This window comes from Pocillopora damicornis, chromosome 3 (genome assembly GCF_964200805.1).
Source record: "Pocillopora damicornis chromosome 3, jaPocDami1.2, whole genome shotgun sequence".
Taxonomy (NCBI): domain Eukaryota; kingdom Metazoa; phylum Cnidaria; class Anthozoa; order Scleractinia; family Pocilloporidae; genus Pocillopora; species Pocillopora damicornis.
The window spans coordinates 25,671,223-25,685,292 of record NC_142672.1 but is presented as its reverse complement, the minus strand read 5'-3'; the positions used below and the strand labels follow the sequence as shown (position 1 = coordinate 25,685,292).

General features: G+C 36.5%; 2 long non-coding RNA genes across 2 annotated transcripts; one reads left to right on the top strand and one right to left on the bottom strand.

The window, feature by feature from the left end:
• The first annotated feature begins 514 nt into the window (after nucleotides 1-514).
• LOC149049062 (uncharacterized) lies at nucleotides 515-2,683 on the top strand. Its single transcript, XR_016185204.1, has 2 exons — nucleotides 515-954; nucleotides 1,180-2,683. It is a non-coding gene; the product is annotated as an uncharacterized LOC149049062 (long non-coding RNA).
• A 5,548-nt stretch (nucleotides 2,684-8,231) lies between these two features.
• LOC149049061 (uncharacterized) lies at nucleotides 8,232-9,891 on the bottom strand. Its single transcript, XR_016185201.1, has 2 exons — nucleotides 9,377-9,891; nucleotides 8,232-9,151 (listed from the first exon to the last, which is right to left on the bottom strand). It is a non-coding gene; the product is annotated as an uncharacterized LOC149049061 (long non-coding RNA).
• Nucleotides 9,892-14,070: the final 4,179 nt, after the last annotated feature.

Below are 14,070 nucleotides of genomic sequence, written 5' to 3'. Positions count from 1 at the left end.
AACCAGGTCGACAACTTACGAACCAGCCAAACATTTCGTTAACAGCGCCATCGATGAAAATGTCATTACACTCCAACAAAAGACCCGCTTTTCTGTTCAAATCTGCCAGAAACTGGCTCAAACGCACTTCCTATTCCATGAGTAAACTGTAAAATACGCTTTAACAAGAATAAGCGGAAGTCACATTGTAAACTGCGGATACTCATACAAGATGCCGCTGATATGTCGTGGGCTCATCTGGTAAGTAATTGGCTGTAGACCAAGCTCCTTCAGAAAGTGATCCCAAAAAAAATTTCTGCCATCGGGATAAGTCGGCATGTTGTCGTAGCTTCGTAATTTTCAGTTAGTATAACAAGTCATGAGTTGTCCATCATTCCATCTCAGTCCCTCTCGACCAAGGTGGTTTTGGTAGATGGAATCTAATGCTGACCATGCCAACATGATCTCGAGACCGAAATTACGATTATCGTTATTTCTAAATTGGCACCAAATTTATGGATATAGTAAATTCGTGGCACTCTTTACCAATGCTCTTTACACGTGTTAAATAAAGAGAAGGACTCGGTTCCACTGTCTTACAACATTCAAGATGGCGGAGGAAAGGGGTAAATGTGCGTTCAGTTGTGATCAGCATGATCTCGACACCAAAATAACGATTACCGTTATTTCTAAATTGGCCCTGAAATAACGAATATCATAATTTCAGTGCATGTCTGAGACCTTCGGGCTTGAAGCTTGGGAACTAGTATTCAGGGAAAGATAAAATGGCGGCTTACGGCGGCGAAGGAAATCTCAGTAGTTTAATATTTAGCGTGAAAAGGCTTGGGTGTTGTGATCTGGTTCTCAAGTAAAAAAAAATCACGGTCTGCAATGGCCCTACCACCTTTTGAACAACAAGAAAACATTGAAACGGTGGTAAAAAGCAGCAAGTTTCGAAGTCTAAACGAAAGATGGGTAAGCTGAGTTTCAGTCAAATATCATGACATTTGGGATGTAATTTCGATACCGAATAAATAGTTCTACATGGTTATACACGCATAGGATTCTGTTGTGTTCACGTGAAGGCCATTTCAGCCATTCCTGCCACTTGTAAGTGGTAGGAAATAAAAGATATGTATAGTTGTTTCGTATTGAAGCCCTGTGAAATCACAAATTTGATTTATTTCTTCTTTGTTTTAGGTGGTCATTATCCATTACTTTTGGAAGTCGATGTTGATGAGAAAGAAAAAATGTTTATGATTATTTCTTCTCTCGAACATTTTACTATTTAGGTACCAAATAATCTTGATACTGAAGATCATTGCATCCATTATGAAAAAATTACCCTTGATTGCTTTGCCAACTGGAATGTATAATGTAATATACCTTGTGATTTGTGGGATTTTCACAAGTAAACTAGAAATACTTGAAGAGGGTTATGATGTACTTAATGCAGAGCATTTGGTACAAAGTCTGCTTTGCTGTAATCTACCTGAAGGTGCTTTTTATATGCTAGTAAGACTTGCACAGCCCAGTCAAAATGTTTTTGAGTAGTAGAAAAGCTGGCCAAACCTCTTCCTGAAAAGCAGTCTGAAAAATGTGAAGTTAGCGGAAGGTACTTCATTGTAGGCGGCCAAATTGTAAGCTGCCAGCCCATTTTGAGTGAGCAGTAAAACTCAAGATTGGCTATTTTAGCTAATTTTATTGGGAACCAAATTCCCAGCAACAGGCACAATTTTACTGGGCTATTTGTTATTTAACTACTTAGTAATATTCTTATTAAAATTTACTGCATTCCTTTCTAATAATTTGCTGCTGATTGTATGCTGTATATAGCTTATGATTTGTGTGATTTTCACAAGTAAATTAGAAATACCTGAAGATGGTAATGATGTACTAGATAATATACTTGATGCAAAGCTATTTTGGTGCAAAGTGTGTGCCTTGTCTGTAGGTGATTTTGCATGCTAATAAGACTTGTAATTCAAATAATACACATCAGCTGGAGTGGGAATATTAAAAGAAAAATAATAATATTTAGTTATACCAAGTTCTGGTTTTATGTCCAAAGTGTGTGCCTTGTCCATAGGTGATTTTGCATGCCAATAAGACTTGTAATTCAAATAATACACATCAGCTGGAGTGGGAATATTAAAAGAAAAATAATAATATTTAGCTATACCAAGTTCTGGTTTTATGTCCAAATTAAGCACTTAGTTGAAGATCACTGCACTGCTCAGGTCCAGAAGGCTGAAAGAGTACTGTCTGCTGTTAGTTTGATTTTTGTCATTTCTATTGATTTATTTTATTTATCAATGTTTCTTTGAAGTGTAATTCATTGATCTCTTTCAATAGTGCAGGTTCGCTCATGTAACCTAATCTCCCACTTATGTATGTATGTATGGATGAGCTCAGTCAAAATGTTTTTGAGTGGAAGGCAAGCTGGTGATAGTAATAGGCAGCAGAGGCTGAACCTTGTCTTGAATGGAAGTGTGAAAAGTGTGAAGTTAGCGGCAGCTATATTGTGGCAGGCAGCCAAATTGTTAGCTGTGGCAAATTTTGACTGGGCTGATTGTGTGTAGTATATATGTGCACTTCTTTTAGGGTGTTAAACAGGTTAAAGTACCAAGAAATCCTCTGTGATAACTTGATAATTCAAGATGTAAAAATTTTAAATAATAAGGTAAAGCTTGATCATTCTTAAGAGTTTCCATTTGTTCTGGAAATTTGGGGGAGGGTCAGGGGAGCATTATTATATATAAATAATGTACATAAAAAGTAAAAAAAAGGACCAAGGTAAAATCCCAATTTGTTTTAAGAGTTAATTTTATTAAGAGAAAACCCTGGATATAGCTTGGGATTTGTGTGATTTTCAAAAATTGTTAGGAACCTTGTTAATTTTCAGCTTCAAGAACACAAGTACATAATCTTTAGTGCAGCCCTCTTTTCTCCTCGCCATTATTCTAATTTTTTTATCAAGTTTCCTTTTTCTTGTGTTCAATTAATTTATTGTCTTTACAGGTGAAATTTTAATATCTGCTAGCACAATTATCTCTGCTAAGAGTGTCTACCATCACTCTTGCCGGTCTCAAGCCCAAAACGCTGCAAACTAGCTGAAACTACATGTATTTCGTAAAATTGCAATGAAATCTATCTAAAAACACCAAAATCCGGCAGAACGCACGAGTTTTTGCCAAATTTTACGCAAAAGTTGACAAAAGCGCTCAATTCGACCTGAAAAACACTTTTTTTTTTTTGCAAAAATCAGCCTATTTTACATTCAAAAGCACGATGTCTTTAACAAAATAGGGATACAATCCATGTGAAAACACTTATTCCAGCTAAAACGCAGTGTTCTCAGTAAAATTTGGGGAAAAAACGCGTAAAAACCGTCAGAAACACGACAAATTGGGCTGATTTTACCCACTTTTTGTGTAAATAGCTGCCAAAACCCTCTAAACTAGCTGGAACTACATGTTTTTCACAAGATCGCCATAAAATCTTGAAACGTTGCTTTAGGGACCTTTATGCCTCCAAAACGAGTTTTTACTTTAAAAAAAATGGAATGAACGAAGATGTTAAAGGGGAAAAAGCTGTGAGAAAGGAGAAGTTTAGTGTTGCTGTTTGATATGCCGCCCAGATATATCAAGTTATTAATTTAGCGCCTTTAGCCGTGGGCAGAAGTTTTTCTCTAGACTAAGAGGACCCTCTCTATGTTGACGAACCTCAATAACTCGTTGATTTTACTGTTTTTACACAGATTTGATTTTAACCATATTCGCCAAAATAACTGCCAAAACACGGCAAACCAGTATCTCGGCCGAGAGCGATATTGGCCATTTCACACATCCTTATTAGATATGAATTTTATTAAAGATTGTCATTCTAGCATATGTTGGCTAGTTACCACAGGTTTCTTGATTTTCATGGGAAAGTGGCATTGGTTGGTACCATGACCAATCTCCTCGACTTTCCCATGATTTTCATAGGATGTTAGCGACCCATACTTCGAACCTCAGTTGTTTTTTTTTTTTTTACATTGGCGCGAGTTTCACAACTTTCTTGTGGTTTGGCATTGACTCAGAGTTGGGCTTATTTTTATGGCTAATCCATCGGCGACTTTCTCATGATTTTCTTGGGTTCTCAACAGTGACACGCACTTTGGAACCATAATTTTATAAATATGTCAACACTGGCAAATACTGCTAAAATCTACACTCTACTAAACTCCATGTACCACAATATCCACACAACTGCGTGTGCCTACTTGAAAATCCTAACCCTAACCCTAAAACTATCCAGTTAGCCTAGTTTTGTATTGCTGGTTTGAGTGACTAAACTGGCTCAAATGATCCAGCTGCTTAAAAATCTAAGCACAGAGTAAGTTTAAAAGATTCAATTTTGTAAGGTTTCGAAACAGTTCCAAAATTAACATGCACATAGCTCAGTGTAAAACATCGAAGCTTCTAGGACTTCTTATGATTCCTACGAACGTACACACCTAATGCATGTCAATTTGCCTTTGTTGTCCTCGAACGATCACGTCTTCATGGTAACGTGGTGTAAGAACTGTACAGCACTTTATAAATATATGTTTTACTTAACGGTAAAAGTTTGAATCCGTACAAGGAAACGTAACGGAAACAGGCGATGATAATATTCCGTTGACAGAAATGCAACGGAAACGTGTCGTCATATTTCCGTTCAGGAATCATAACGGAAACATAACAGGTCCAAGGAAGAAGTGAATGATGTGGAAACATAGAGTTTCATTTTTCCGAATTACGGAATCATGCTATTTCGTCCTGTGCTCACTCTAACTCTGTGCTATCCTAAACCTAACCCAAACCCCAAACCAATCCTAAGCTATGGTAAAGGGTTTAAGTCAGGGTTGAGGATAGGGTTAGGGCAGGAGCCCATTACCTGGTTAGGGTTAGAGTTTGGGTTGCTTCGGGTCAGAGGGGTTTAGTGTTACAATCAGGGTTAGGGCTAGGGTAAAATTATGCTTAGAGTTAGCGGGGTTTAGTGTTAGAATTAGGGTTAAGGCTAGGATGAGGCTATGCTTAGGGTTGGCGTTAATATTGTTCTACAAGCATTTAATTGCAGGGTTTTTGGTATTGTGTTTGTAAATTTCAGTAACTACTTGAAAGTTTACTGAAAAACAAACGATAGGCCGACTGGTACACTTACAGGATAGATAGAGAAGGTTGGGGTTAGGGTTAGGGTTAGGGTTAGGGTTAGGTCTAGGTTAAGGGCTATAGGTTAGGGTTTAGGGTTTAGGTTAGGTTTTAGGGTTATGGTGTGGGGCTAGGGTTACGGTTAGGGTTAGGGTTTAGGCTTAGTGTTAGGGTTAGAGGGTTTGCGGTTGAGGTTAGGGCTAGGGTGAAGGTTTGGGGTTAGGGTTTGGGGGTAGGGTTAGTGGTTTGGGTAAGGGTGTAAGCCTGTTCAAAAATATTTTTAAGAAGATTTTGTCACCTTTTTCACTTAAATAACCACCTGAAGAATTTTGACCAGCTAGATTATTTGAAGCGGTTGGATTAATTTTGATTGGGGTTTAATAACTTTTAGTAGTTAGATGATTATTTTTACCAGTTGAACCACCGTAATATGCTGGATCTTTTTAACTAACTTTTAACTACCATCCTTACCTGAAATATTTGAACCAATTTCACTGGTTACACATGCATTATCCAGTTAGACCATTTCAACTGGTTGGATTATTTAAACCAGTTTGTCCATTTTAGATATTGGCATCATTTTATCAAGTTGGATCATGTTAACCAGTCGCACCATTTTACTAAGTGAGATCGTTTCTTCCGATTGGACCATGTCACGTAATTAAAATCTTTTCACCGTTTAAACCATTTTATCTTGTTTTGGCTGGTTAGACCATGTTAACCAGTTGCATCATTTTGACTGGAGTGAAAAGTTCCGTTCTTAACCCGAGCCCTAACCCTAACCCGGGGTTAGGGTTAGGGTTAGGATAGCTCGCAGCTAGAGTTAGGGCTTGGCTAGGGTGGGATTATGATTAGGCTGAGGGTCACAATTTTTTCTGAAAACATCCAATTTTTTTTTGGTATTGTGTTTGGCTCTAAACTTTAACAACTACTTGAAAGTTTGCTTGAAATCAAAATATACCATTTTTTGCCAAAATAACTGTCAAAATGCGCAATTCGGGCCTTTTTATCAACTTACACTTGGTTTAAGCTTGGTTTCACAGACTCTGAAACTATTTTGCTGAGAACATTTTTTGCAGCGTTTTTAAAACTGAAATAAGCTTATTTTTGCAAAAAAAACAAACGTGTTTTTCAGTCGAATTTGGTGTTTTTGTCAACTTTAGCGAAAAATTTTGCAAAAATCGTACATTTCTGCCGTATTTTGGAGTTTTTAAGACAGATTTCGTCGCGATCTTGTGAAAAACATGTAGTTTCAAGCTAGTTTTCAGTGTTTTGGCAGTTATCTTGGTAAAAAATGGGTAAGTCAGCGCAATTTTTTTTTTTTTTGGTTTTTAAGGTTTTGTTTGCCCAAATTTTACTGAGAACACTGTGTGTTAGCTTGTCTCCATTGTTTTTTCGCAGATTCTATCGCTGTTTTGCTGAAAACATAACGTTTCAGCTTGTTTGCATCGTTTTTGATCGTGAAATAAGCTAATTTTTGCAAAAGGAAAAAAACCTGTTTTTCAGCCCAAATTGACATAAAGGATACAGAGGAACATTTGCTTATTGCCTTTTTTTTTGTCCTTACTCATGAAGTTGATTTTGGCATTTCAAACAAAAACTCTGCTAGAGCATTAATTGAATGACATATCATGCACTTACTTTGAAGCAAGAACACTTTTTTTTTAATTCAGAAAAATACCTTTTTATTTTTTTTTAAGGACTGCTGGATATAACCTGTACAACCAAGATGAATTTACATTCATTATTTGTCATAACTTACACTAAATTAGAAATTCAAGTATGAAATGAGGGTACTAGCCCTTTAATAGTGTTCAAAATTTCCATATGCAGGGGTACTTGTGGCTACTGGAGAAGAATCAGTCTTTAACCCTTCACCCCCCCCCCCCCTCAAGGGAGATAATAAGTACAGATATCCTCTTCCCTAGGGGCAACTAGCTCAAAAGTGAGTGATCTCAAGGGCCCTCCAAAAACGTTTTCTACAGCAATAACTAAGCTCTACAGAAGCACACTATGCAGACAAAAGGTGTAAGAGAATCAATGAATTCTTTAATTCTTCGTCCCTCCCAGGCCAACCTATTGTTCAAATCTCATGACATCTGTTCCAGTTTCATCAGTCAATTTTTCAAGCTTCAAGCTTTTCCTGCAATTATGTACTTGTTCTTGAAGCTGAAAACTAACAAGGTTCCTGTAAATTAAGTTTACATAACAACCTAACAATTTGTGAAAATCACACAAATCCCAAGCTATATCCAGAATTATGCTCTTAATAAAATAAACTTTTAAAGAAAATTGGGATTTTGCCCTAGTTCTTTTTATTTTTTTGTTACTTTTTAAATACATTTGTATAAACAATGCTCCCCTAACTCTCCCCAAAACTTTTAGAACAGATGCAAACTCTTAAGAATGATCAAGCTTTACCTTATTATTAAAAATGTTTACATCTTAGACTACCAAGTTATCACAGAGGTTTTTTTTCGGTACTTTGACCTGTTTAACACCTAAAAAGAAGAACACATACATAACACACATACAATCAGCCAGGTCAAAATGTGCTGCAGCCAACAATTTGGCCACCTACAATGAAATAGCTGCCAATTTCACACATGTCAGACTTCTATTCAGGACAAGATTTGGCCTCTGCCGCCTATTACTATTGCCAGCTTGCCTGCCACTCAAAATTTCAACTGAGATTGTACATACATACATGCGGGATTAGGTTACACGAGCGAACCTGCACTATTGAAAGAGGTCAATGAATTATAACTCAAAGAAACATTGATAAATAAAATAAATCAACAGAAATGACAAAAATTAAACTAACAGCAGACAGCACTTTTTTGGCCTTCGGGGCCTGATCAGTGCAGTGATCTTCAACTAAGTGCTTAATTTGGACATAAAACCAAAACTTGTTATGGTTAAATATTATTATTTTTCTTTCAATATTCCTATTCCAGCTGATGTATATTATTTGAATAACAAATCTTATTAGCATGTTAAAATCACCTGAGGACAAGGCATACACTTTGTGCCAAAATTGCTTTGCATCAAGTACGTTATCTAGTACATCATTACCATCTTCAGGTATTTCTAATTTACTCTTGAAAATCACACAAATCATAAGCTATATACAGCATACAATTGGCAGCAAATTATTAAAAAGGAATGCAGTAATCTTTAATAATAAGAGTAGCTAAATAACAAATAGCCTAGTCAAAATGTGCCGGTAACCAGGGATTTGGCTTTCCACACAGAACATTTGTTAGGCGTCTAGTCTGGACAAGGTTTGGTCTCTACCTTCTGTTACTATAGCCAGCTTGCCTACTTCTAAAAAACGTTTTGACTAAGCTGAAAAAAATGTTTGAGAGAAAAATGGCCACAACAAGCCCACTTACTGCAAAATAAGAAACATAAAAGTAACACTTCAAATTAATACAGAATAAAAGCATTGCAGGATTTGGCTCTCAATAAAATTAGTTAAAATAGCCGATCTTGAGTTTAACTACTCACTCAAAATGGGCTGACAGCCTGCAATTTGGCCACCTACAATGAAGTATCTTCCACTGACTTCACACCTTTCAGACTGCTTTTCAGGATGAGGTTTGGCCTCTGCTGCCTATAATTACAACAGCCAGCTTGACTACTACTAAAGAACATTTTGACTGGGCTGTGCAAGTGTTACTAGCATATAAAAAGCACCTTCAGGTAGATTACAGCAAAGCAGACTTTGTACCAAAACACTTTGCATTAAGTACATCATTACCCTCTACAGGTATTTCTAGTTTACATGTGAAAATCCCACAAATCTCAAGGTATATTACATCATACATGTTGACAAAGCAATCAGGGGTACATTTTTCATAATAGGATGCAATGGTCTTCAGTATCAAGATTATTTGGTACCTAAATAGTAAAATGTTCGAGAGAAGAAATAATCATAAACATTTTTTCTTTCTCATCAGCATCGACTTCCAAAAGTAATGGATAATGACCACCTAAAACAAAGAAGAAATAAATCAAATTTGTGATTTCACAGGGCTTCAATACGAAACAACTATACATATCTTTTATTTCCTACCACTTACAAGTGGCAGGAATGGCTGAAATGGCCTTCACGTGAACACAACAGAATCCTATGCGTGTATAACCATGTAGAACTATTTATTCGGTATCGAAATTACATCCCAAATGTCATGATATTTGACTGAAACTCAGCTTACCCATCTTTCGTTTAGACTTCGAAACTTGCTGCTTTTTACCACCGTTTCAATGTTTTCTTGTTGTTCAAAAGGTGGTAGGGCCATTGCAGACCGTGATTTTTTTTTTACTTGAGAACCAGATCACAAACACCCAAGCCTTTTCACGCTAAATATTAAACTACTGAGATTTCCTTCGCCGCCGTAAGCCGCCATTTTATCTTTCCCTGAATACTAGTTCCCAAGCTTCGAGCCCGAAGGTCTCAGACATGCACTGAAATTATGATATTCGTTATTTCAGGGCCAATTTAGAAATAACGGTAATCGTTATTTTGGTGTCGAGATCATGCTGATCACAACTGAACGCACATTTACCCCTTTCCTCCGCCATCTTGAATGTTGTAAAACAGTGGAACCGAGTCCTTCTCTTTATTTAACACGTGTAAAGAGCATTGGTAAAGAGTGCCACGAAATTACTATATCCATAAATTTGGTGCCAATTTAGAAATAACGATAATCGTAATTTCGGTCTCGAGATCATGTTGGCATGGTCAGCATTAGATTCCATCCACCAAAACCACCTTGGTCGAGAGGGACTGAGATGGAATGATGGACAACTCATGACTTGTTATACTAACTGAAAATTACGAAGCTACGACAACATGCCGACTTATCCCGATGGCAGAAATTTTTTTTGGGATCACTTTCTGAAGGAGCTTGGTCTATAGCCAATTACTTACAAGCAATTTTGCGCCTTTCTTTCTCGGGTTATTTCTAGTCTACAATTAGATCCCTCTAAATTTTCTCCTCATAGTTTTCGACGGGGCGGGGCTACTTTTACCTTTGACTGTCATATTCCCTCGGAAATCATCAAATTGCAGGGCGATTGGCAAAGCGACGCATATCTCGTGTATCTAGAATTATCTCAGCAGCAGAAACAGCGCGCGGGTCAAGCTATGGCGGACAAGCTTAAGACTATGTTTCCAGAAGAATGATTTATTAATAGATTTCCATTATTTTTTTTTTTATTTTTTTTTTATTTATAACCTTTTTGTATTCTCCTCAATCACCTCACTCTCCCTTTTTCTACACTCCAGTTTGGGCACTTTGGCGTTCTTGTTTATTGTCCAGTATTTTGTCAGGCAGTTCTCGCACTGTGCAATAAACTCATTTTGCCCAAACTGTTGTGTCGTCTTGGTAACGTGGGTGATTGAGTAATCATTGATTAATGATGGTTAATTAACTAGTGATAGAGATATCGAATTTCCTTTATAATCTAGTGCGTGGCCTAGCGTCTCATCTTTTGTCAGATGCGGAGACGAGGCGTAATCTCTTCCCACCACTCCCACCCTTAAACAATGTATTTTTTATTAGTTTTCTCTTCTTAGTTGCGTTGCAAAGAACTGGCTATCATGCTGTAAGTGATTTTAACTCGCTGAACAAAACTATACGAGCCTCTGATAATGTAAATATTTTGAAGCGTCAGATTTTTAATTCATTGATTTAAGTTTTGTATTACACATAAGATACATTAGTTTTTAGTAGCATCTTTTAGCATTTTCATTCATTGTAAATTTTTAATTTTTAATTTTCGAGGTCCTTTTTGTAAACCACTTTTTAGTGAAAAAGTTTCCTCATTAGAGATTGTCATTACTAAACCAGGCTCAACTCAGTAGCCAAGCCTACTAAATTTGTGCCCAAGCCTTTTCTTGCTTGCGTGACCTTTTTTGTCACACTAGAGAATACAAGGAACTTCGGCGAGTAGTAAACACAAGCTCAAATTTTTAAAGCAGTAAAGAGGAAAACTTTTTGAGACTGAAAGGTAAGTAAGTAAGTTTTTTAGTGTTTTACAACCTAAATTTAGTGTTTCCTTTTGTAATTTACAACGTACAGTAAATTGTCAAATCAATAACTCGAAAAGCTTACAACTAAAATTTAACTCTTTATTAATAACCTTATACTTTCTTGATCTGATATCTCAATTAGCGATAACACCAGAAATAATTTGCTTTTGTGGTATATACTATATGTATACCTAACTTGTTGAAGTACGTTGTCATGAAATAATGCACTTAGCAACAATTAATCTGATTACACAAAATTGAGTCAATGTTTAAATTGTTCCCTGGACTGCCTGGACTGCCTGGACATCTGAGGCAACTGATAATGCATTTTGGGAGTGGTAGGGATGCTTACTTCATAGTGGCTATGGCTGTACCTGTCCTTTAATTTGCCTTGTTGTTTGTAATAAATTTTCCTTGCATTGTCTGTTATTTTTTTTCAGGAAATTTTAGTCTGCAAGAAGAAAATTCTTTTACAGAAGAATCCTTTTTCTGTAACGTTTACAACTGTTGCTTACGTTTGCCATATTTCTTATATTTTTATCATAACAGAATTTTTCACAAAAATTATTTGACATTGAATTCTTATACAAATACTGCAAGGTCAAGCCTGCCCATCAACCCATCAAGGTGGTGTTGAAAACTGCAGTAAGGTCTATTGAATATAGTTAAAGTACTGAATTTCACTCCATGACTTACTACTACAGAATATGGGGCTTTTTATGATTAGGTACCAAACAAAAAAAAATGCTTTCTCGGCTCATTTGCATCAAGCCACCTAATATAATTCACAAAGATTAGTTGACATTGGATTCTCATACAAATACCGCAAGGTCATGCCTACCCACCAACCCATTAAGGTGGTGTTGAAAACTGCAGTAAGGTCTATTGAATATAGTTAGAGTACTGAATTTCACTTTATGACTTATAATTACAGAATATGGGGCTTTTTTATGATTAGGTAAAAAACAAAACAAAAAAAAAAGCTTTCTTGGCTCATTTGGATCAAGCCACCTGATATAATGCAATCAATGTCTTGTTTTCTGTATCATGAGTCATTGCTCAGTTGGAATTGATATTTAAATCTTAATTATAATCCTTTAAATCCAACTGAATGTATTTCTTTCATTACTTTTCCACTGACTGCCAAACCAGCAAGCCTTGAGGCATTAAACTGTGAGGACTTTAAAAAAGGCCCTGTATTGTTTACATGTAGCTGCTTTGGGGGAGGGGAGTGGTAAAGTTTCAAATTTGGTTAAGAGTATGTAACACAATAATAATAATGATAATGTTAATAATAATAATAATAATTCATTTTTTCCATCCTTTGTTGCAAACGCATCTGACCCAGAGCCATTATTGGAACATACCAGAATAGCCTTTTTGTTAATGAAAGGCCTCAGTGGTGCACAGATATGATATGAAAATAATTTTCTCTTGTGTGAGGCATCAGTCAATTTAGGAATTACCAAGTGTAAAATTTCAAGTCAATATGGTCCAGAAACTACTCATTTTTGTAGAGGGTGGAGCAGGGAGGGGTGGAGGGGTCGGAATTATTAGGTTTGCGTACCGTTTTCACTCTTTGCACCCTGAACACTCAGTCACGCACACTTCAGATGGATGCTCAACACAACAGCGTCAAAAAATAATCAAGCAAATAACTAAGACGTGCAAAGCTTCCACGGTGAATATAAATTTACCGCTATAAACAGTGAAAAGGCCTTACAGATTTTACACGTAGTTTTTTTGAAGGTGCAACTTCCTATGACGTTCTAACAAGATAATCAAGTTGTCAAATACGTATTTTCATATGATTGATACCAATTGCTTTATTAAGTCGAAATAAGCTTAATGTCAAGAATAAATAAGCGGATTACTACACTTACGACGAATTTTGTGGTCCGTTAAAAAAAGTACTTGGTTCAATTACGTAGTTCACCGAAAGGTTAATTTTGTTTGCCTGCTAGGATTTCTTTAACATTGAATACAATTGCAAGACCTGTACTCGACGAGGTGCACTTCTTGCGATTGTTCTGCAATCTAGCGAGTCCTTCGGAGAAACGTCACCGAGAGCAGAGCTAAGACACTATTCAGAAGCAAGTATTTTCTAGGTTTGAAATTCCCTTCGGTTCCATTTGACCGTGAGTAGAGTTTAGAATTCACGAAGAAAGCGTATTTTAGCCAAAGGCAGAAGATTCGTATTTGAACGGAGCGCAGCGAGATAAGGTAATCTTCTTTCACGCGAAAATTAAAAAAAAAAATAGGGTTCATAGATAACTTCTCATTTGTTTTTTCTCGCGCAAGTAACAAAAATGTTCCCTTCCCTGTCCCCATCCAATCGCACTTCAACCAGTCGGGGGAGGTGAGTATAGAATTGTTAACAAATCATCAGAAGACTTGGTTACCTGACTGAGCCTGGTGTCTAAGCTCCTTCAGAAAGTGATCCCAAAAAAAATTTCTGCATCCCGATGACCTAAATGTATCATTTGTTTGGGAAATTGCGTCAAAACTTTTTACTCAAGAAATGGTAAGTATTAATTTATTGTTCGACTGTAGTATTATAAAACATTTTACGCAATTTTATGCAGATATTTCACGTATTTAAAAGGTGCCCAGATGTTACGTAGTTTTTGTGGATGTCATCAAGGAACATCCACCAAAACTTTGACCAAAACCATCAACAGTACATTTTTTAAATTTTATCTATAGCCACTGTTAGATGTTTAGGGAGACAAAAGATTTATACCACTAATTAGCAGTTAGTGCTCTGCCTAATTATTTTTTTATGGTGCACAATTGCTGACCGACCAAACGTTCATAATGATTATCATAACTCTTAACACATAGAATAAAGTGGTTTTGGTGGATGTTTCTCTC